General features: G+C 41.9%; 1 protein-coding gene and 1 non-coding gene across 2 annotated transcripts in view; both read right to left on the bottom strand.

Annotated features, from left to right (window-relative positions):
• The window catches only part of TTC7B (tetratricopeptide repeat domain 7B), a 334803-nt gene that overhangs the window by 265908 nt on the left and 44116 nt on the right, over positions 1 to 24779 (bottom strand).
• On the bottom strand, positions 16485 to 16610 carry LOC122745124. The gene has a single exon (XR_006355411.1). It is a non-coding gene; the product is annotated as a U6atac minor spliceosomal RNA (small nuclear RNA).

Below are 24779 nucleotides of genomic sequence, written 5' to 3'. Positions count from 1 at the left end.
GTCTCCATCTCCTCTGCTCTCACCCCTTTCTCAAACCCTGCAATATGGTTTCTGACTTCATTATTCAACTAAAATTTCTCTCTTCAAGGCAACCAGCGACCACCTAATTACTAAGTCCCATGGCCTTTTCTGAGTCTTCATCCTTCTCTTGACCTCTTTGCAGTATCTGGCACAACAGATCTGTCTCTCCTCAATACACTCTCTCTTCCCTAGATTTTTGCAGCACTTATCTCCCCATACCCACCTGGCTGGTCCTTCTCAGGCTCCTTTACAGAATCATCATCCATTCCCTCCCCCCTAAATATGGATGTGTCCCCAAACTCTGTCCTGGTTCTCTCTCTTTTATTATATTCGTTGATCTCATCAGGTCCCATAAGTCCAACTATCATCTCTATGCAAATGACTCCAACATCTAGACGTCCAGGCCTTGAGTTCCACATCACCAACTGCCCAAAAGACATTTCCAACTGGCTGCCTTAGAGTCAAGCCAAACTTAACGTGTCAGAACAGAACTCGTTCTTTTTCCCCCAAACTCTGTACCATCTTCCTGACTCTTCTATTCCTGTGGAATACAATCCCTTCCTTCCAATCACACAAATTCCTACCTTCAAAGAATTCTCAATTCCTGTTTTCTTCATGTCTCATGGCCAATCAGATGCCAAGTTTAAGGGCACCTACCTTCACAACATTACCCCTGTCTTTTCTCTATTTCTCACACACAGCCAGCACTCTCCTTTAGGCCCTCAGCACCTCTGCCTCAGGCTACTGTAACAGTTACAACAGGGCTAACTAGACTCTCAGCTTCCAATATCTCCCCATTCCAATTTGTCTTCCACCCAGATACCCAAATACTCTTTCTAAAGCCTAGGTCCAACTAGGTCACTCCTCTGCGCAAGACTTCAGTGGCTACCTCTCACCTCTAAGATAAAATGCAACCTCCTCAACCTGAATTTAAAGCCATTCCCAATCTGGCTAAGGTCTACTTTTCTAGGCTTATTTCACATTAGTTCCCCTCACAGATGCTAAATTTGGTCTACTTGTGCCCAGAATTCTCTTTTGTCTCTTCCCACTGACTTTAAAAGCCTTTGTCAATCTGCCTCCAGGAAACCTTTTCAGGCTTATTTCACATTCTATTTCTTTGCCCGCTCCCCATTCCAGCCAAACTGGTCTACTTATTGTCCCTCACATACAAAAGTTCCTCTCCCATCTCCACACAAGCTTTGCACAAGCTGCTGCCTAAAATGCCTTCCTACACCTCACTTCTACCTCTTAGAACCCATAGCTTCCTTCAAGGCTCAGAGGCGCAGGACGTTCCTAAAGGAAGCCTTTCCTGACTTCTGGAGTTAGTTCTCTCTCCTTCAAATGACTATTTATAAACTTATGTGTACAGGCTCCATGCCCACCCACCACCTTGCCCTCCAAGTACAATGTAAGCTCTTTGAGTACAGGGGCTGTTTTCATTTTGGTTTTGCATCCTCAACACTTTGCACTTAGCAGGTGCCTAATACATACTTGTTTAAAGCTGTGAGTGAGATTTTCCACAATCCTTAGATACAAACGATTTAACAGTAGTACTGGGGCAGCTAGGTGGAGCAGTGGATAGAGCACAGGCCCTGGAGTCAGGAGGACCTGAGTTCAAATCTGGCCTCAGACACTTAACACTTATTAGCTGTGTGACCCTGGGCAAGTCACTTAACCCCAATTGCCTCACTTTTAAAAAATTAAAAAAAAAAAAGAATGCTCTAACAGTAGTACTAAGCAGTTTATAGACTACAACTGTGGTATTCTTTAGTAGCTTAAGAGTAAGTAAGGGGCAGCTAGGTGGCACAGTGGATAAAACACCGGTACTAGATTCAAGAGAACCTGAGTTCAGGGGGCAGCTAGGTGGCGCAGTGGATAAAACACAGGCCCTGGATTCAGGAGTTCCTGAGTTCAAATCCAGCCTCAGACACTTGACACTTACTGGCTGTGTGACCCTGGGCAAGTCACTTAACCCCCATTGCCCCGCAAAAAAAAAAAAGAGAGAGAGAGGACCTGAGTTCAAATTCAGCCTCAGACACTTGACATTTACTAGCTGTGTGACCCTGAGCAAATCATTTAATCCTCATTACCCAAAAAAAAAAAAAAAAAGAAAAAAAAAAAAGAATAAGATACATACTGAAAGGAGTTAAGGCAAATGTTAAGTTGTCTACTCTACAAGCTTAACCAAAGATTCAACTATTTAACTTCCTATTGTGGTTAGGTTTAGCCACTAATCAGCTTAAAGGTCAGATACCTAAAATAGTAACTTCTGAGCTATAAGGAACCAATCTGAGCAGGAGAGAAGCTGGAGAGCCAAGCTTAACCAATATGGTGGACAGTATTCATAGCTGAGAAACAACTCAGATAAACATAGGCCAGAGAGGCTGCATCTATGATGGCAAAGACGCAATCCTATAGCTGGCTTCTTATGTTATGAGGCTGTTACTTAGTAACAGGGCTATTTTAAGTAGGATATATAGATAGAACAGCAAGTGATTGTACTAGTATCTGACTGATGGTTTCTTTCTTCCTATTCCATACTTATTGTATTTGTACCCATTGGATTATTTTAATTTGTAGGAGGAGTCATGGTATATAAATATCCAAGGATCCTGAGGCTCGGGATCTTTGGGTCCTAGACCTGAGACCAGCTTTATTGTGAGACAGGATCCCTCTCTCAATAAACCTATTTTCTTTGGCTTGGAGACTTTGGTTTTTCTTTGTCTCACACCGCAACTTAAAAATTTTCACAGCAGAGCTCCTTAAGAGGCTGAGAGGGGGTCACTTGAGGTCCCTCAAATCAAGAAGTGTTTCACTAGGTTAAACACATTATTTGGCATACCAGAACAAGGAATTCTCTTTGAAGTTTAGAATTAAACTTCTAAATTAGAATGGAAGCTAGGAGATAATCTGCAGGGCTGTAGTGAAATCTTTCCTCTACTTCTCAGTTCGTTGTTCCACTGTCTCTGTCTCCACCTGCCTTTCAATTGAGGGTACCTTTTCTGCCTTATTTTTTTGGTCCTAGATACAAAGGAAAAAAAAGTCTTACTTAAATAGCTGTGGCACAATATCACCTGCAAACAAGAGTATGTGTAAGACCTCAATATCTAGATCAGGAAAGGAAGGGAAATCAACATTTACATAGAACCTACTATGTGCCAGGCACTAGCCTAAGCACTTTACAAATATTTATCTCATTTGATCCTCACAACAACCCATAAGGTAGGGCTTGTGTTACCCTCATTCTGCAGTGGAAGAAACTGAGACACACATAGGTTTAGTGACTTGCCCAAGGTCATACAGAGAGTAAGTGTCTGAGGCTAGATTTGAACTCCAGGCTTTCCAGACTCCAAGCCTAGTGCTCTTCATGACCTAGTTGCCTCCTCTTCCTCCTCTTCCATTTGGCCTCCAAAACACTGGGTAAGATTCCATGAAATATCTGTAAGTAAACAAGCACAATAATCCTATGGGCTGAGAAATCCTGGCTAGGTTTAGGACAACACCAGCGTTCTGTGAAGAGGGCTTTAGATATACTCACTTTGGCCCCTGAGGGGAGAATTCAGAAGCAATGGGAAGGTGCAAAGAAGGCCAATATGTGCTTGAAATGAGGAAAAACTTCCCCAGATTAGCCTTATCAGTAGAGAGAAGTAGTGGGTTCCCTGTGAGAAAATGGGTAGTTGTCTCCTCTCAATGTGGATATAACAGTTGGTCATGCTTCTCCTGACCTGTTTGTAGGACAAGGGTCTCGGATCCCCTCCTTCCCTTCAGGCTGGCAGGGTCATGTGGTTCAAGGAGCCTTGGTCTCAATAAGGTCTGCTCCAGAGTTGTGTCCATATAAGGAAGTATAAGGTCCACTCCTGAGTTATGCCCATACAAGGAAGAGGGGTGGGAATATTGCATTCCGATTAGCTACTTTTTGAGTAATCAGACCAGTGATGAAAAAGGGGACGGTCCATTTGCATTAGGGACTAGGGTATAAAACAGAGCCTTCGAGCCCCCTTTCTGGGCATCCATTAACTGCACGCTAGGGTGCCTCCTTCTCATGAGAAGAAAATAGAGTCTTTGCCACACCCCTGTTGAGTTCCTGAGAATTATTGAGAAGAGGATGTTTTTTCCCCTCACATTCCCCCTCCCTGGAGGTCTTCAGGTAGAAGCTGGATAAATCATTTATCAGGATAAAGTAAGGATTCCTCTCATGAATGGGTCAGGCTAGACGATTCTGTGAATTGAACTGATTGTCCCTAGACCACTCTAATACTCTTACCTACAATCCTTAGTATCTACTAATGAAAACAAAGCCATTCCAAAGACTTACAGGATCATATCACACTAGAATCAGAAGTGACCTTGGAAATTATCTACTCCAAACTCTACTCAGCACATCCACTCTTCCAGATTTTATTCTGAAAGTAATTTATGTGACATGAAATTATTTTAGTGCCAGTAGCTCTTCAATAAAGGCCCATGAAATGTGCAGAACTAGACTAGCTATTATTTGGAAACACGGAATACTGATGTTAATGGTGGAGAGGTGCTGTAACTGGGCCTCAATAAAGTTACATCAGAACTAGAAATTAGTAATTGGAAGTACAGGGAATTTTGCAGGAAATCCATGGGCTCTCTCCCAGGGAAACAGAGGGAAATGTGAGGCACAGTGACAAGTGCCATCCCATGATCAACCAAGGTGGGCATCGAAAATGACCAGCTGGGAAGCCTGGTCTATGCACATTTTGATCATGTTAAGAAAAATATAATAATAACAATGCTCTACTCCTGCAAAGAGCTCTACATGGGCAAATATGAAAACCACATTTGCTCTACATAAGAACCCTTCAGGGGAAAGCATGGCCAGTACTCACTGGCAGCTCCACTTTCAGCTTGCTTATTTCTCTACCACAAGCCCTCAGTTGAGAAAGCCACAAAACTGAGCTGGACAACCTAGTAGTTACAGGGGGGCAGTGGATAGAGCGCTGGGCCTGGAGTCAGGAAGACTTGAGCTCAAATCTAGGCCTATACACTTAACTCCACTAGCAGTGAGGTTATGGGTAAATCACAAGCTCTTACTTCCTCAGTGTGCTCATCTGGAAAATGGGGATAAGAGCACTTACTTCCCAGAGCTGTAAGCATAAAATGAGACAATATTTGTACAGTGTTTTACAGACCTTAAATAACTCCATAAATTCTAGCTATTATAGTATTTACTCTTTATGCTTTACCCTTACTGACTCCCTACCTCACTTCTTATAGCATGAGTCCAAAGTCCCCAGCCCCCCTGGCCCCGTTCTTCTCACTCCCCAACGCAGCTCTCCCCACATACACACACACGCAGCAGATGACTGAGGATCCAACTTCACTGAGAAAACTGAAGACATGAGGGTGGTACTGTGGAACACGGGTTCAATTTGAAGTCCCAGGCCTGGACTGAAGCCCTGGTGCTACTACTTTCTACCTGTGTTACCTCAGGCAAATCACTTGCCCTCTCTGGGCCTGAGTTTGCTCAAACTACAAAATCTGACCTCTGTCTGACCTCTAAGAGCTCATCAGCCTCTTATCCACCACTCTATTCCTCATAACTTCTCAAGTAGCACCCAACTGCACCTCCAGTCTTCAGTACCTTGCCCCAGCCACTGTGCCCTCTCTCTAGGGTGTTCAATCTTTCCCTTACCACTGGCCCCTTTCCCTTCCACCCACAGACATGCTCACTTCTACAAAATGAATCCTGAGTCCTAGAATCCATCTCCTCTCTTCCATGCCATGCCTCTTCCCCTTCAAAGTTAAACTTCTTGAAAAAGTTATCAATGCCCAAGGCTTTGATTTCCTAACCATCTTTCCCTTCAACCCTTTACAAGCAGGATTCTCTCCCTAACATTCTACTGAAACTACTCTCTCAAAGGTCTCCAGTAACCCTATTTTCAGTTTTCATACACCCACTGGGTCAGATTATGGAAAAGCATAGCTGCCTTACAAGAAAGTGAATCTAACCTTAAAGAGCAGGGACATCTCTACAGTATCATTTTCCCCTCAACAACCCATTACAGAATCACCATCTCTAAATGTATTTGGTCTTGCTCCTGTTTATACTTTTAGCCTTGGGGCAGCTAGGTAGCACATGCTCTTAGGACATGAAGAGCACTGGCCCTGAAGTCAAGAAGACCCAAGTTCAAATCTCACCTCAGACACTTACTAGCTGTGTCACCTTGGGCAAGTCACCTAACGCCAACTGCCTTAAACATCTGGGGCCATCTCTAGTTGTCCTGATGTATATCTTGCCACATGGCCCAGATGGCTCTGGAGGAGAGAGGGAGGCTGGTGGCCTTGCACAGCCCTCCCTTACTTCAATTCCGTGCAAATCATGACATCACCCTGATGTCATGGTCCACTTTGAGAATGAAAGACAACTTTTAGCCTGGACTACCTCAATGGGCAGTAAGGGCCATACTTTGGCCCCGTGTGAGCTAGGACTTCATTCTATTAAAAGCAAACTTAGGGGCAGCTAGATGGCGCAGTGGTTAAAGCATTGGCCCTGGATTCAGGAGGACCTGAGTTCAAATCCAGCCTCAGACACTTAACACTTACTAGCTGTGTGACCCTGGACAAGTCACTTAACCCCCATTGCCCCGCAAAAAAAAAAAAAAAAAAGCAAACTTACTTTTTTTAAACGTCACGGAGAATCCCTTAGTTCTAGCATTCAAAAGTCTACTCTAAAGAATGTCTAACCTAATAAAGCACTTCCTGACTTGAGGGACCCTCTCAGCCTCCCATGGAGCTCTTTCCTTTGTCCTTATAGGGAGGCTTCTCCTTCCACGAGTATCACTTTTGTCTCCTCCTTCCCCTACTGGGCGGTAAGCTCCATGAGGCTACCTAAGCTTTCTATCTTCTCCCAGGACCCAGCATTTTTCTCTGCAGCAAACATCAACGCTTCATGTTTATTGAAAAGATGCTGACAGAATTAAAAAGCCTCCCTTTGGATTTCTTAAAGGTACAGTATTCAAATTGCTCCAATCCTCCAACCCAAATTTTAAAGCATACTGCTGTTATTCTGTCATGTTCAACTCATCATGACCCCATTCAGGGTTTTCTTGGCAAAGGTAATGGAGTAATTTGCCATTTCCTTCTCCAGCTCATTTTACAGATAAGGAAACTGAGACCAACAGGATTAAGTGACTTGCCCAGGGTCACTCAACCAGTGATCGTCTGAGGCTAGGCTTGAGCTTGGGAAGATGAATCTTTCTGACCCCAGGCCTGGCACTCTCCCATTGTGCCAACTAACTACCCAAATCACACTGAATGCCATGTAAAACGTCTGTCTTCTTTACAGTTTCTTCACTATACATATTTTCAGTGCTCTTCATTATAGGGGTCCCCACAGGACTCACTATGGTCACTGATGCCACAGATTTCTGACTGAAACGAAGCTGTCCACTTAATCAAAGTGCCTTTGAATTCTAAAACAGGATTATTTCAAATCTCGTCTATCATCCGATGCTCTGTACCTTCTGAGTATAGCTGCTTCTCTCTAAATAGTACTAAGGGAGAGCCAATCACTTAACTCATCAAAACCAGCCTAAATGTGAATGTGGGTCAGTGGCAATAAAACTCCTTTCTCTTCTTACAGCATCTAAATATAAACAAGAAGCTTGATTTGCAACCTGAGACGGGAGGCCATATGCAACATGGTGTCTAACAAACATCTCACTATTCACAGAATCTAAAAGCTGAAAGGGAGAGGCTGTGGCACAGTGGAAAGAACACTAGATTTGGAGTCACACATGGATTCAGATGTTGATTCCACTTATGGACTCTGTCACTTTGGACAAAGCCCTTTCTTAATTAGGTGACCCCTCTTAAACTTACGATCCTTGAAGAATGCCTCATCCTGGGGGTCCTGAATAGGGGACAGATCAGTGAATCACAGAGCCTCATCTACAGACCTTTAGAGTTCAAATTCACCATATACAGCTCTCTTTATGGCAATTCCCAGTGGGAAAGAGTAGAGACATAAATAAGACCCTCTCCCATACTCAGGATCTTTGCTGTAAATGTTTCCCTCCATCCTCCATAGGATTTTGTCAGACATCATCCCCTGCCCCAGGTGACTGCAAGGCTTTGGGGAAACAAGAAGTTGTCCCTCTTCACAAAAAGGTAAAGGACCTTGGTGCCGATCCAAATCCATGATACCCGTGAGAAAACAAAAGTAAATGTATAGAATCTTGTATTTGAAAGGACTTTTTTTTTCTATTTCTTATCTAAAAGATGAAACCCAGAACAGATGGCCTTGGAAGTCCTTTCCAACTCTTAAAGAGTCCATGTTTCCGGAAGGAGGAAGACTAGATGGCCTTCCAATTCTGAAAAACTACGGAGGGAAGTGACTTACCCAACATCTTACAGCTAGCTGCTATTGTTGTTGCTGTGTGTCCTCCATTCTCAAAGAGGACCATGACATCAGGGTGTTGTCATGACTTGCACTGAGTAAGATCTAAGTAAGGGAGGGCTGTGCAAGGTCTCCTCCAGTCATCTGGGTCCAGTGGCAAGATATGTATCAAGATAACTGGAGATGGCCCCAGATATTTAAGGCAATTGGGGTTAAGACACTTGCCCAAGGTCTCACAGCTAGTAAGTGTCTGAGGTGAGATTTGAACTCAGCTCCTCTTGACTCCAGGGCCAGTGCTCTATCCACTGTGCCACTGAACTGCCACACACAGCTAGCTAGTGGAAGGGATGAGACTAAATCTAAATCACCTGGATCTTAAGTTAATTCTCTTTCTACAATATCACACTGAGATCTGGAATGGAAACCCCAATAAACTAATAAATAGCTCTGTCAGAGAAGAAGCAACTGAAGCTATTTCACTATCCAGTTCCCTTGTCTTTCTACTCAAAGAATATTCCAAGGAGGACAAATCTGTGACTAATTTAATTCCACACTGCTAGGTACTGAAGCACTGTGCAAGAAGCCCTGAGGTACTGTGGTGAAGGCCACGAATGCCACTTTAGGCATTTTGTCAACAGACAAGAAAACACAAAGATAATCTACTCACATTCTCTAACACCTCACAGTTTACAAAGTGCTTTCCTGGACTAGATGGCCACTAAAATTTCTTCTATATCTATATTCCCAAAATCCTCTGAGGTAGGTAGTGCAGGTAATATTATTCCCACTCTACAGATTAGAAACTGAGGCTCAGAAAGATGAACCAACTTCTAAGGCCATGGAGCAAACAAGCACTGGGAGTCAGCATTCAAACCTAATTCTCCAGGATGCATCATTTTCTTCACTCCTGCTAAATTCCAATGGCTCCAGAAATGATTGGTGTGAAGACTGACTTAACATATTAAAAGCTCTTAACTCCTGTGAGAATCTCTAAAAATGTTGTCATAGAGAACAAGTAAATTAGTGTACCAGTTAAAGGTTCATGACAATGGTCTCTAAAACAGCCACCAAGTGGCAAATAACTTCTAAAAGCGAATCCTCACAAGCAATATGAATGTCGAGTGAAATGCACGATTATCTGATTTTCCTGCCTCTCCACTGGTATTTCTCGCATAGGAGATTCACTAATTTAAAGTCAATAAAGTTATTCACCTTTCTGCGTTGTACCTTGAACTTTAGCTAAATCCAATAAAATCTTAATTCCAGTAAATGAAAATAACTATTCATCCAAGGGATATACCAATGGTCCTCAGCAGAATGCCAAGGAGATCACAAAAGCAGCCTCTTTAAGAGGCTGGTAGGCCAAGGAAGCCAAAAAAAACAGGGTACAAGGAGAACAGGATTTGGCAAGAATTTGTGCTCCTGTGGAAGGATCACTAGGCTGGACCCCAGAGTCCCACTGCAAGGGCATCAGCTCAGTGACCTCCATAGACTAATGTTCAAACTTCAAATTGTAACAAAGCCAAGAGGAATTGTGGGTCACGGGCAGAGCTTACAAGCTCTGCAATGGACAGGCACCCAATAAAAGCCTTGACTGATTAGAAAACAGACTCATACTGACCCCTGGTGATAATTAACATCCCTGCAGCCAAAGGTTTGGACCAAAACTTAATCCATGCATAGAGGATACATAGTCATCATATGATGGAACAAAGTTTAAGGGAAAAGGCAAAAGATGCTAAAATGCTGCAATGATTATTGTGATTCTATCCCTCAATTATATTTGGTCTTTTGCAAAGATCAAAGCTCTCACAGGTATCAAAGACTTCCTTTGACTCTGGTTTTTGTTCTTTTATGTTTTTTTAAACACAGACACACAGTGCTGGCTATGGCTACTGAAGTTACTAATTTAAAGAAATCACAGGAGGAAGCAGAGTGCAAAGGAAAGATCCTTTGCCTTACATTCAGGAGACCATGGTTCAAGTGTAGCAACTTCTTAAAGACATCTGAAAACCTTACTTCTAAATACAAAAAATAAAATTTACCATTTTAAAAACACTTCCGTATCAGGGTAGCTCTGTCCTTTACTTCTGAAATGGTCTTGTTTCCTAAACTTAAACATTCTCTGTCATTCCTAAACTGCCAAGAACATTGGGGGGAAAAGATAGAAACCAGACTGGATTTGATAATTATGGAATCCAAGTGTGGTTACTGACAATTAAAATAATAATGATACTTCAATATAAATATGAATGGAAAATGCTACTCTAGCTCACCTTTTATCTATCATGTTCCTTCTAGACCCTTTACAAAATTCCAAACAACATTCTGCAACATTTCCATCCTTTTTTTTTTTTGGGGGGGGGGGAGGCAACTGGGGTTAAGTGACTTGCCCAGGGACACACAGCTAGTAAGTGTCATGTGTCTGAGGCCGGATTTGAACTCAGGTACTCCTGAATCCAGGGCCTGTGCTTTATCCACTGCGCCACCTAGCCGCCCCCAAGATCTTAATTCACATAAGCACATTTGTAGGTAATATGAAATATCATTGAAATGTTGCAGAATAGGGGCAGCTAGGTGGCGCAGTGGATAAAGCACAGGCCCTGGATTCAGGAGTACCTGAGTTCAAATCCGGCCTCAGACACTTGACACTTACTAGCTGTGTGACCCTGGGCAAGTCACTTAACCCCCACTGCCTTACAAAAAAAGAAAAGAAAGAAAGAAATTAATTAAGATCTCTAGTTCACTTTATTATGCATAGTTAGCAGACAGACATTTGAGACCATGAATTTTATCACAGCCTCTCTTTTTTTTTTTTTTTGTGGGGCAATGGGGGTTAAGTGACTTGCCCAGGGTCACACAGCTAGTGTCAAGTGTCTGAGGATTCAGGAACTCCTGAATCCAGGGCCAGTGTTTTATCCACTGCGCCACCTAGCTGCCCCCATCACAGCCCCTCTTAAATACTAGTTCTCCTATATATGCTGGTCCTCTCCTTGGTAAGTCCTTCCTCTTGTGTTATAGCAGCTACTCCTCCATAGGATCAGATTTATCCCATTCCCTAAGTGGAAAGTTTGTTAACACCCCTCTCTCTATAGCTAAAAGCTGTCCTGGGGCAGCTAGGTGGCGGCAGTGGATAGAGCACCAGCCCTGGAGCAGAGTACCCTGAGTTCAAATCCGGCCTCAGACACTAACAATTACTAGCGGTGTGACCCTGGGCAAGTCACTGAAATCCCAATTGCCTCACTTTAAAAAAAAAAAAGCTGTCCTTGATCAGATTTTCAAACTCCAAGGAAAAACATTCAGACAAAACTGTCTCACATACACTCATAATAAAAACAACAATTGGGGCAGATAGGTGGTGTAACAGATAGAGTGCTTGGCTTGGAGTCAGGAAGGCTCCTCTTCCTGAGTTCAAATCTAGCCTCAGAGACTTACTGTGTGCGTGACCTTCAGCAAGTCACTTAATCCTGCTTGCCTCAGTTTCCTCATCTGTCAAATGAGCTGGAGAAAGAAATGACAAACCACTCCAGCATCTTTGCCAAGATAACCCCAAATGGGGTCACAGAGTAAGACATGACTTAAAAAACTAAAGTACAAAAATAAAAACACATGGTCTGTCTCCAGGACATTAGGGGGTTTTTGCTCCATACTTTAAAATCCTTAGGGATGCTTTCTAGGATCCTTCTGGTGTTATTTTATCATTTGTCTCCACATGATTCAAGAGAAATGGGCACTGGTCCTCAACTTCCTAGAAACATGCTCCTGAAAGACAATATCTCTCTTTCTGTTTTTAACAGTCTGACACAGAGGTGCTTCAGTATTATTAGGCAGAGAGTCATCAGCTACTACTCCTCTTCTCCCCCTAGCTATTACTGGCTAACTCTTCACCTGATGATACCTGTGGATTGACACTGTCATTTCCTAGAACACATGAAACTGCTTATTCCAAAATGAACATATGATATCTATTTGTTATAAATATACATGTATAGGAGGCAGCTAGGTGGCGCAGTGGATAGAGCACTGGCCTTGGAGTCAGGAGAACCTGAGTTCAAATCCAGCCTCAGACACTTAACACTTACTAGTTGTGTGACCCTGGGCAAGTCACTTAACTCCAATTGCCTCACTAAAAAAAAAAAAAATACATGTATACACACAAATACAGTATTTATGTGTGTGTGTGTGTGTGTCCCTTCCCTCATATATCTCAATCAGTCTCTTCCCTGATGGAAAAGAACTGGAAACTGAGCAGGCGTCTATCAACGGGACAGTGACTGAAAGGGTCATGGTATATGAATGTGATAAAAATACTATTGTACTATAAGAAATGATGGTGGGGATAGTTTAGAAAAACTTGGGAAGACTTGTATGAAATGATTGCAAAGTGAAGCGAGCAGAACCAACAGAACAATTTACGCAATAACAAAAATAACATAAAGACAACTTTGACAGACTTAGAAATCTGGAACATGGCTAAGGCAGAAGTTTGTTTTGCATGTGTGTATATATGTATTTATATATTTATATTCATAATGGGTTTTATTTTTCTTGTTGCCTTCTCAATGGGGATTCAATGGGGAGGAGTGAGGGGAAGTTCTAAGAAAGAGAGGATTTAGAACTGAAAATAAACCCTAATTTAAAAAACCCAAATTTACATAAAAAAGGACTAGGGACCACTGGGAGACACAATGATCAACCACGTATCCCAGAGAAACTGTGAAACAAGCTCCCCGCCTCCAGAGAAAGAGTTGAAATGAAGGAATTTGTTTTGCTTGACTATTCATATTTTTTAGGGTTTTAGTTTTCCTTGTTTTCTCAGCAAGTAGGAGAGAGGAAGTGAGAAACAAAGAAATTAGGAACTGAAAATAAATATAATATTTTTTTAAAAAAAGCATTTCTTTTGGCTTCTCATTGAGGGGGAGGAGAGAGAGGGAGGGAAAAAATTTAAAACTCAATTTTCAAAAATGAATCTTAAAAAATGCTTACAAAAAATCAAAATATTTACATGTATTGATAAAAAAAACATTTTTTACAAAAGCATATTCTTTTGCCTTTCCCAGAGGAGTCCCTTGTATAAGAAACATTGGTGGGGGAAAAGAAATGGGGGCAGCAAAACAGATCAGCAGTGCTGAGTCTGTAGTAATAAAGATAAGCTATTTGGTGGTGCTGGTCAATTTCTAGGTCCAGGGTTCAAATCAGTTAGCTTTACAATAGGAAATCTCTCCTCTGCAGCCACAGAGAGTATTCCCTAGTCCCCAGCCAACTAGTCAAGAGTAGGATGACTGATAGTTCATAATGGGTGGAAGAAAAAGATCTCAACCCACAAGTGCTTTTGGTACAAAGTTAGTGATTGCATCTTCCTGTAGAACAGACATACCTGTATAAGAACTACTGTTTCTCTCAGCTGATCTCAAGTTACATTTCTTTCTTTCTTTTTTTTTTTTGTGGGGCAATGAGGGTTAAGTGACTTGCCCAAGGTCACACAGCTAGTAAGTGTCAAGTGTCTGAGGTCGGATTTGAACTCAGGTCCTACTGAATCCAGGGCTGGGGCTTTATCCACTGTGCCACCTAGTGCCCCCTCAAGTTACATTTCTAAGGGATATCAATAAATGTGAAATTTCTTTAAACATGTGACCTCTTCTCAAGACTACTACAAAATACTCTAGGCATGAGATGATGAGGACAGAGAAAGTACTAGCCTGCACTGGTGGTACCATCTTTGTTCTTTCTTCTGCCATGAATCTTTAGCTTTTATGAGCAAATTAACTTCTGTGTAGTAAGTCACTAAGCTCTGGGACCATTTCTAAGAGTCCAGCCAGGCCAAAAGCATTACATCTTCAAACAATCAGAACAGTGCTCAAAGATCACAAAGTATAAATCTAGGGCTGAAGGTAACAAATAACACTTTGCTTTCTAAACCAAAGAGTACCTCAGAATCCATGAAAAACAAATAGAATTGAAAATGTCACTGATACAGTATCAAATCAGTCCCTGCCCTCAAGGAGCTTACAATTTAATGGGGAGAGAACAAACAAACAAATATATACAAAGGAAGTTATATACAGAATAAACAGAAATAACAGAGGGGAAAGCACTGGAATTATTAGAGGTTGGGGAAGCTTCCTGTAAAGGTAGGATTTTCGTTGGGACTTAAAGAAAGGCAGGGAGGGAGACCAACGACTTGGAAGACAAGGCCCCTCAACATCTGGCAGCTCTGTTTGTTTAGTTGTAGGTATTGTGTAATGAGGGCATCCAGGTGGTGCAGTAGATAGAATGCCAGCATGGAATCAGGAAGACCTGGTGGTCCAAATCGGGCTTCATACACTACTAAAAACTGGTCGCCCTGGGCAAGTCCTTTAACTCTGTTTGCCTCAGTTCCTCATCTGGAAAAATGAGCTGGAGAAGGAAATGACACACCACTCCAGTATCTTTGCCAAAAAAAAACCCAAATGGGGTCACAAAAAGTCAGACACAACTGAAACAAAAAAGCAACAGGGAGGTCAGTAGTCAGAGTAGAGGAGGGAGAGCTGGAGAGAATGCCCACTGTCAAGAAGAGGATATCTATGTCACTGGATTGAAGCTGAGCATAAGGAAGAAGACTGGAAAAGTAGGAGGGGGTGGGTTATGGCTAATTTAGAAACATTAAATTAAGTGTTAACTAAATATGAGCAGGGGGCAGCTAGGTGGCGCAGTGGATAAAGCACTGGCCCTGGATTCAGGAGTACCTGAGTTCAAATTCAGCCTCAGACACTTAACACTTACTAGCTGTGTGACCCTGGGCAAGTCATTTAATCCCCATTGCCCTGCAAAAAACAAAACAAAACAAAAACAAAAATAAATAAATATGAGGACTCTGTTCAGTGACCAATAGGTCAACATATTGGAGAAACTGAACCATATAAATATAGATTTTTTTTTTTCACCATAAATAAAACCAGAAGAAAAAAAGGCACTGAAGCTAAATGGAAGGTCAGCTCACGGGTTCTGCATGGAGGCAGATAAAAGGATTCATTCAACAAGGGGGTTTCATTGAGAATCCAAAGGCAATGAGAATACCATTATATGAGGCACTCGGTCATCCTGAGGCCCTTGGAAAGCATTATGATATTATGGAGAGAGTGATGGATTGGAGTTAGGAAGACCCAGGTTCAAATTCTGCCTCAGATGCTTACATTATGTAGTTCTGAGCAAGTCACTTAGTCTCTGTCAGTCCCTATTTCCTCAAGTACCTACTTCACAGGGCTGTTTTCAGGATCAGATAATAAATGTTTTTTCTCTTTTGAACCTTCATTCCTTCCCTACAGCCTCCAAATATGCCTAAGTCTCCCCAAACCCTTAAAAAGTATCAGGAGATTCTACATCCCTTCAAGCTACTGTCCTATATCTCTCCTCCTCTCTAGATCAAAAGCCTTGAAAGAGTTGTCTATTGTCCCTGACTTCACTTCCTCACTCAGTCCTCAACCCTCTGCAATTCAGCTTCTGATCTCATTAACTCAACTGAAATACCTCTCTCCAAGGTGGCCAATTCAATCTCTCAATTGAAATATGTATTGGTCTTGTCATAGTCCTATCCTTAATAAATATTTGCTAATTAATTGGTGTAGCATGTTTTGAAAATCTTAATCTAGAGGTGTTAGCTATTATTATCTCATCCTGCATTCTTCATTATAAGCATAAGCAAAGGGGGCCATCATGAAATTTTTATAGCTCATGTATTAATATCTAATGGAGAAGCTGAAGAGCTAGAGAAATCAACTTAAGAATTAGATCTTGAGAATCAAAGGCAAGACAACACATGAACAGACTCCATAATCGCAAAGTGAAATTGAGAACTGGAAAGTTACAACAAAACTTGGTAAGAATGATTGGTCTAGATAGACCAAATACAACTAAAGAGACTTATGCTGAAGTCAACACTGCTCTGAAACTCTCAGGGATCAATATACATGATATTTGAAAGAAAGGAAGGTTTCAAATGACTGGGGACAAGAATTACAGATGGTCCTATGACCTAAAAAAAGGAATTTGGAGGACATTAATATCTACTGACTCATGGGCTTCTTTTTCTATCTCCATAAAATCTTTTTTTTTTTTAAACATGGTTAGATGCCACAGAGTAGGTGGCAATGCCTTAACCGTATATGTGTTGTAAAGGCCACTAGGACCTCTTCCATCCTTATCAAGGGGAGTGCTAACCTTCTCTCCTTTCATACAACACTCCATAAAATCTTTATGAAAATAATCACACATATCAAAGGTGACCATGATGAAAACAGGAGAAAGAATAAACATATGTTTGCAAATGATTCTCTACAGTAGAATGCATCTTCACCATCACCCAAATGACTGATATATAGAAAACACAAAATTTTACTGCATTGTTTTCTATTTTAAAAATTAACAAGCAAAATGCGATCTTAAAAATCTTTTCTCTAACAACATGTATCGCATGCATACATTAAAATCATAAGAGATTTCCCGATGGATTTAACCACCAAGATAATTTTGTTCAAGGAAATAAGGCATGAAATAGATTGTGCTTGTTAAGGAGAATATCACGAATAGAATGCAAATCAAAGGGATTTCTCTAGTGCCAGTGAAGTCCCCCAGATATTCCTATCTGCAGATGACATTGTGCCCATTAGGAGGTTGCTCCATCGATCCACATAGAGACAATGGCACATAGCTGGAGGAGCAATCCATTAAGTCATTCCTCAGTATGTGCCTCTTGGACAGGTGTTGCATGTGGACAATAAGTCGGGCTCATAATTTAACAGGACTAGGGCAAGTAGGTTACATTTGACAAACTGTGCAGCCCTTTCAATGGTGTCAAATTGGTACCTGACAATAAACATTCATCTTTTTAGCACAATTATTATTTCAGTGGAATGAGATGGCTAAATGAGTCACCACTACAATTTCTGAAAAAATAAAAATTGCAGGTGACCCAATCAGCAATGTAGAGGCACGTGATGAGTATACAGGCAGCAGGACGTGACTGACTTGGAAGCAAAAAGTGGCATAAAAAGAAATCTGTGACTGGAGGAGGTGGGTTAGTCATACAGAAAGAGGGAAGGGTAACAGATGGCCTGAATGCTACCAGGGTGCCCCTGGAACCTGAGCAGTTCTAGAAGCATGCTTCCAACACTGTGGGAAGATCCTCTACAAAGGACTTATGGGAGAGCGTGAATAAGAATTACAAAGGAAAAAAAGAAGATAGGGACTTTAATCTGTACTATTGGAAAGGTACACTGGGGTGAGATCACAGATTTAATTGGAGCATTAAAGTATATTTCTTCCAAATGCCCCTAATACAGTAAGCATTCCATCATTCCATTATGACCTCCATTTACAGATAAGAAACTAGAGGCTGGAATGGCATTAAAATATATGCCCAACATGCCACGCAGCTAGTAAGTAGGAGAACCAATCTTATCATCTCTGCTGCCTCCAAGCTGTATTCTTTTCAGGATATCTTATAACAAGGTAAAATACCTCAATGACAATTTCTGTCAAGGACTGATTCTAGGAAAACTACACATAAGTCCCCAGCTTCCTCTTTCTGACCCTGTTCCCTGTCATTAGTGACCTATCTTCCTCTCCCACAAACCCCCTAGATCTTCAAACTTTTTTCACCTGTTCCTATCAAACTAAAAAAGACCTGTTATCATAATTCACAATCATTGCCAGACTTAGAATACACATTGACTGAAATTCATGCTAAAATGTAACCTCAGCTAGGAATCTATACTTTAGGTTTCTTAAAACACACCAGACTTCACTCACTTTGAAATAAAATCTGATTTCGTTTTGTGTTTTTTTTTTTTGAGTACCTGTTACTAGCTGTGTGACCCTGGGCAAGTCACTTAACCCTAATTGCTCCCAAAAAATATTGGGGGCAGCTAGGTGGTGCTGTGGATAAACCACAGGCCCTAGATTCAGGAGGACCTTAGTTCAAATCCAACCTCAGACACTTGACACTTACTAGCTGTGTGACCCTGGGCAAGTCACTTAACCCTCATTGCCTCGCAATAATTAATAAGAGTACCTGGGGTGAAGATAGGTGGGGAGGGAAGTAACCACAGAAATGTAGAGTCAAATGAAAAGTTAATATATCAGAGGATCAACTAAAATTGCAATTTTTAAAAATCTAGTTGATAGAGAAAACAATATCAACCACGCAGCTCTACTTTTGGTTGAGAGGTAGAGAACTATGTTGCAAATGATGTGATTTGGGCTTTTTTTATTAAGTCACCAATGATAAAAATGGAAAACTTAAAAACAAATTTTAAGGCATCATCGAATCTAAACACCTCCCTTTGAAAGTAAGGAAGGTCAAATAAGACAGGAACAGAAAGTAAACAGCAAACAGCATTCCAAGCCAGCTCACAGATAGCTTTTCCAAACCATTACAAGTGTGTTAGCTCAGTGACTGAATCACACTATAGAACACTGACGTCTGTGGGTGTGTGAAGATGCCGAATTCTCAGGTTGGAGGAAGTGGGAATGACAAGATCATCTGACTACAGCTCTGGTATTTCCAGACGGGTGCTGTTAGGTGTTCATAGCCACCTGAGCACTCCCTCCAAAGCTCTCTCTTCAGAGAGGTCCTTTACTTTTCCATGCACACAGTATGCAGAGCTGATACTGTTTTCCCCACCCCCACCCCCATTCCTGGGTTAGGATGCTTAGTGCTTGCAAACTCAGTGCTTGCATCCAGCTACATGTGTTTATTTATATATGGACTTGTCTCCCCCATTCCAGTGGAAGCTCCTTCCAAGTAGGGATTGTCTCATTCTTTGTATTTGCAAATCCAGCAAATCCACCTACCACCAAATCCTGTGACTTCTATGTTCACAACATATCTCCTACACACTCCCTTCTTTCCACTCACACAGCCAACAAGATAGTGTAAGCCTTTATCACCTCTCACTGGACTATGGCAACAGCCTCCTAATAGATCTCCTTGCTTTGAGTCTCTCCCCTCTCCAGTCCATCCGCCATTCACCAACCAAATTCATCTTCCTAAAACGAAGGTCTAACCGTGTATGTGTGTGTGTGTGTGTGTGTGTGTGTGTGTGTGTGTGTGTGTGTGTGTGTGTGTGTGTGTGTGTGAGAGAGAGAGAGAGACACACACACACACACACCCCACTCCTAGTAAATTGTGGTGGCTCCCTATTACCTCCAAATATAAAATCCTGTTTTGCACATAAAGCCCTTTACAACCTAGCTCCTTCCTGCCCTCCCGCACAGTTTTCTCAAACCTACCTGTCCTCTGTACACTCTGCCCAGCCATATCAATCTACTTGCATTTCCTTAAACACAACACTCCATTTCCCATCCATGCACTGACCACCCCCATCCCAGAAAGGCTCTTCTCCCACACCTCCACCTCCTAAGTTTCTGTATCTCCCTTTCACATTTGGCTCAAAGCCAGCCTGATGCAGGAGGCCTTTCCAGTCCCCCGCCCCCACTTTCAGATTCCCTCCCATCTCTTCTGTGTATTTGTGTGTATGTGTATATATGTGTATGTGTATGTGCGTGTGCGTGTGTGTACTTACATGCATATGTGTGTATATGTATGTGTATTGTGTGTATGTGTGTGTGTGTGTGTGTGCACAAATACATCTTGTATATACTTAGTCATTTACATATTGCTTCCTCCATTAGCCCACAATTTCCTTGAGGGCTGAGTTGTGTTTCCATCTTTCTCTGTATCCTGAGTGCTCAGTACAGTACCTGTCACACATGTAATAAATGTTCAACTGACTGAGCCAGTTGCCAAAGCTTTCCAATACTCCCTTCCTAAACATTTCCCACGTCCGCCATTTCTAGTTCAAACCCTCATCTGCTCTCTCCTGGATGATTCAATAGCCTCCTAATTGTCCCCCCTGCCTCCGGTCTCTTCCCTCTTCAATTCAGCCTCTACAAAGCTGCCAGATTCTGCTGTTCCAGAGGCGCACATGCCATTCCTTTGACACTCCCCTGGAGAATAAAATGCCAACCCCTTTGTTTGATATTGAAAGCCCTTGACCATGTGGCTCCATCCTAATCATCGCTGTTCCCTCATTCACTCTAAGCCACAGCCAAACTGGCCTATTTGCTGTGTCCCATACATCACCCTGTCATCTTTGCATAAGCTGTCCTTCATACCCTCCTCACCTTTGCCTCTTGGAATGCCTCGGTCCCCTTAAGCTTCAATTCAAATACTATGTCCATCAAAACAACTGCCAGATTCCTCCCCACACTCCCCCCCTCAAAAATCACCGTGCATTTATTCTGTATACATCCTGTATTTATTGGTGAATATGCCATATCTCCCTTACAGAATGTAAGCTTGGTGAGGGAAGAGATTGTTTCATCTTTGTACTTTCATCCCCTGTACCTAGCACATAGTAGGTGCTTGTATAAGCCATTATGTGGGGAAGGGATTATACTTGTTGTCCAGCACCAGAAGGAAATACCAGGAACACTGGGTGAGAGCCATAAAAGGCAATTTCAGAGGGGCAGCTAGGTGGCGCACTGAATAGAGCACTGGCCCTGGAGTCAGGAGTACCTGAGTTCAAATCCAGCCTCAGACACTTAACACTTACTAGCTGTGTGACCCTGGGAAAGTCACTTAACTTTGCCTCACTTTAAAAAAAAAAAAAAAGGCAATTTCAGGCTGGATGTCAGAAAAGCCTTCCTACCAATCAGAATTGTCCAAGTGGCAAGGCTGCCCCTCTTTAGAAGTCTTCAAGCAGAAGCTGGAAGACCATTATGATGGGTATGTTACAATAGGGATTTTTTCATATATAGGTTGACTAGATGGCCCACGACCCCTTCCAACTCAAATTTTGCATAATAACTGGTGATTGACTGGTTGGTTTTTTAAATAGCATTCTAAAGAAAGGACTTCTCTGTCATCCAAGCAAAGGAAATGGCTCCAGTGATGTGAACGAGCCGGATTTAGACAGGAGACAGGTATAATGATGAGCAACAATGGGGACAGAGGAGATAAGGAGAAACTTTAGGCACCGTGTATAAGTGCTGCATGTTTATTTGTCCTTGTTGCTCAGTCATTCAGTTGTGTCCAACTCTTGGTGACCCTGTGTACTATACAGTTCACAGGGTTTTCTTGGCAAAGATACTGGAGTGATTGCCATTTCCTTTTCCAGTGGGTTAAAATACACAGAGGTCAAGTGACTTGCCAAAGATTACACAGCCAGTAAGCATTTGAGGGCACCCTTGAAGTCAAGTCTTCCTGAATTGAAGGTCTGGTGCTCTATCCACTGAGCCATCTAGCTGCTCATGGACAAACGAGCCCCCAGTTTATTTTGACAAAACTTCAGGAGAACCATGCAAAATGCATGTTTATTTACTCAAATTTCAAAATTAAAGTCATTCTTATTTCTAATATGGAATTAACTCCCCCCTTAAAAACTGTCAATAGACACTATAGAGTAAGTAAAATTACAAATAATGCTCTTGTGCCAACATCCCCCCTAAAAATATCACAACAGGGATACACCCTACTACCTGGATTTCTTCTTTTGAATCTTGGGTCCATCTGCTGATGTGGTTCCACCTTCTCCCTGTTATCTGCCCAGTGTGGGATTTGAAACCCCACCACTTTAACCTTTTCCTTCCTGGACCTTATGAACTAGTTCAGAAATCTTCCTCTCTTCCTCTCACACCTATCCCTCCCCCAACTAAAATCTCAAGGAATCCAAGCTGTCACTTTGCCTTATTTCAGTATATATTACTTCCAGTATGTGGCTTAGTACAGTCTCAGCAAAATTATGTGGGTGGCTGATGAGTTCCTCCAAGCTAAAAAACATTCCCCAAGCTGTCAGTAGCAAGACGAACAAATCCATTCTCTCTCCAATGTCCAGGTCTAAGGATCCAATAGTCCTTGAGTAGCACCTATACACACAAAGACCAAAAATTCAAATCTATCAATATCAGTACAATGTGGTCAGTAATATATATTTTAAAGTTTGAAGACTTCCTCAAAAGAATTGGGCCAAGGGGGGCAGCTAGGTGGCGCAGTGGATAAAGCACTGGCCCTGGATTCAGGAGTACCTGAGTCCAAATCTGGCCTCAGACACTTGACGCTTCCTAGCTGTGTGACCCTGGGCAAGTCACTTAACCCCCATTGCCCCGTTAAAAAAAAAAAAAAAGAATTGGGCCAAGGACAGACTTACACCCATGACTTATCATGGTGAATCTTTGGAGTGAAGGACGCAACAGATGGTATATTTGTTCTTTCTCCTCCATCTTATCTTATAGCAACAGGTGGTTTCCATATTCTCTAATATGTGCACATCTCATTTTGTAATTACTCTTCTTTCTATAAGAAGATATAATTATGATGATGGACCTCCAGGTGAAGCTGTCCAGCAGGCAGCTGGAGATGTGGGACTTGGCAATCAGGAGAGACAGTAGAGCTGGATATGGAAATTTGTGAATAAAAGAGGATAATTGAACCCATGGAAATTGATGAGATCACCATGATCACAAAACCATAGAGAGAAAAGAGGGTCTAGATCAGTGCCATTTTAATGATTATGGGGTAGGATATCGATAATTATCCAGCTAAGTGTGAGAAAATAATTATTAATAATCAGATTTCTTGGGGAGACCCAGAGATTAATTCCTCAGTCCTTTCTCTGCCCCCCCCCACCATTGCCAGAAAATTCAGCTTTCCCTGTCTGGGACTAACCCAAGGGAACAAAAGAAATGGAGATAGACTCTTTTCTCTAGCTCAGTGAAGGACCAAACCTAAATAATGGACTTTGCCTTAAGAAACTTGAGGAGGGTCTTTTATATTCTTTTCCCAGGTGTCATCTGTAGAGTTTATTTTAATTTAGACCACCCAAGTCAAGTCAACCAACAGAATGATGCTAACCAAGTAGCTCTGAGCATGGCATAATGGCACGCCTCTATCAAAGAATAAAAGCCTTGGCCATGCCAGGGTCACTCTCCTGGCTGGCGTTTGGCATGTGCTCTTGGCTTGGCCCTCCCTCTTAAGAAAGCATAGGTCTGGCCGCCTGAGACCATGAGAAGTTAGGGAGACACTCAGTCAATCCTTTACTGATATATTATATTAATAAAATAATAATATGGTTACTACAAAAACTGGCATCAGTAGCAATTAATTAAAAAACACAGTTGGAGTTCATTTTAAAAAACACAAAGGGAAACTGAAAATGTATGGTAGGAGAAGCAGAGTTAAAACAATAATCCCCTAAGCAATGAGCGAGCATGTGGGCGCACACACACACACAAACACAATTCTAACATAGAACTGGAACATCAACTCAAGACTGTCACCCCTTTAAGATTACCCATCACCACTATAACAAATGCTCTGCATCAGATGATGCTGCCCTATCAGATTCTTCTTCCTCTAAACAGACTAGAAGAAGGGATCCCCCTGTTGAAGGGAAGTTGGACGAAACTGTTACAGGCCTCAGAGTCCACAATTCTGGGGTCAAAAGTATAGCTACCATGGCTGACTGGGCTCAATTAATCTGCATATACTCAAGTACCTCCTCTACTATCTTCATTAAATGAGTCAACCCTTGTGTTGAGTGTGACAAAAAATTCCATGCCCAAGTTATTCAAGAACCTGGTAAACTTACATGGTGAGAAGTTGAGCCCAACTCTAGAGAGAGGCAAGCCATGCCCTTTGGCTAAACCCTTGTTGGGCATATGTATAGCCCTGAATACCAAGCAGCTACAGGAAGTCTCTGAGGGTAGGGCAGGAATCACATTTTACCTAAACTTTTCCTATCTCCCCTGGTGCATAACACAATATTCTGCACACAAGAGGTGCTTAACAAATGGTAGGCTAAACACTAACTTCAGTTAGGAGTACAGCCTGTGTGCTGTACTCCTAACTGAAAAAACAGCCTCAAAAATAAAGAAAGCCAGCACATTCAAAAACACTATGCTCAGAGACATCAGAAAAACCAATTAAACACTAGGACTCTCATTCTATTGTAAGTATCCCTCAATAGTCCCTCAAATCTATGCCCTCCCAAGTACAATTCCTGATCCTGAGTTTCTTTATGAAATTCAGGTCAGGAAGTACGTGAAACCCACTCAGAGGAGCCCAACCTTATACCATATAATTAATTTAAATATGTCAAAGGCTACCTTGTCCTAACTTACCATGAGCTTCAATTTCCTCATCTATAAAATGGGTGGATGATAATAACATTTGTAGTAGAGTAGCATTGGAAAAGCATCTGATAAGTGCTTCTACAACTGTGCTCTTCTCTCCACTCAGCCACTTAGTTAAGGGGCTTATCAGCTCTCATCTGGAGTAAAGCAACAACTACCTCATTGGTCTCCCAGCCTTGAGTTCTTCCCATCAGCAAACTAACCTCCACACAGCTAC

The sequence above is a fragment of the Dromiciops gliroides genome, chromosome 2 (assembly GCF_019393635.1).
Source record: "Dromiciops gliroides isolate mDroGli1 chromosome 2, mDroGli1.pri, whole genome shotgun sequence".
NCBI lineage: Eukaryota > Metazoa > Chordata > Mammalia > Microbiotheria > Microbiotheriidae > Dromiciops > Dromiciops gliroides.
This window is presented reverse-complemented; position numbering and strand designations above follow the sequence as displayed.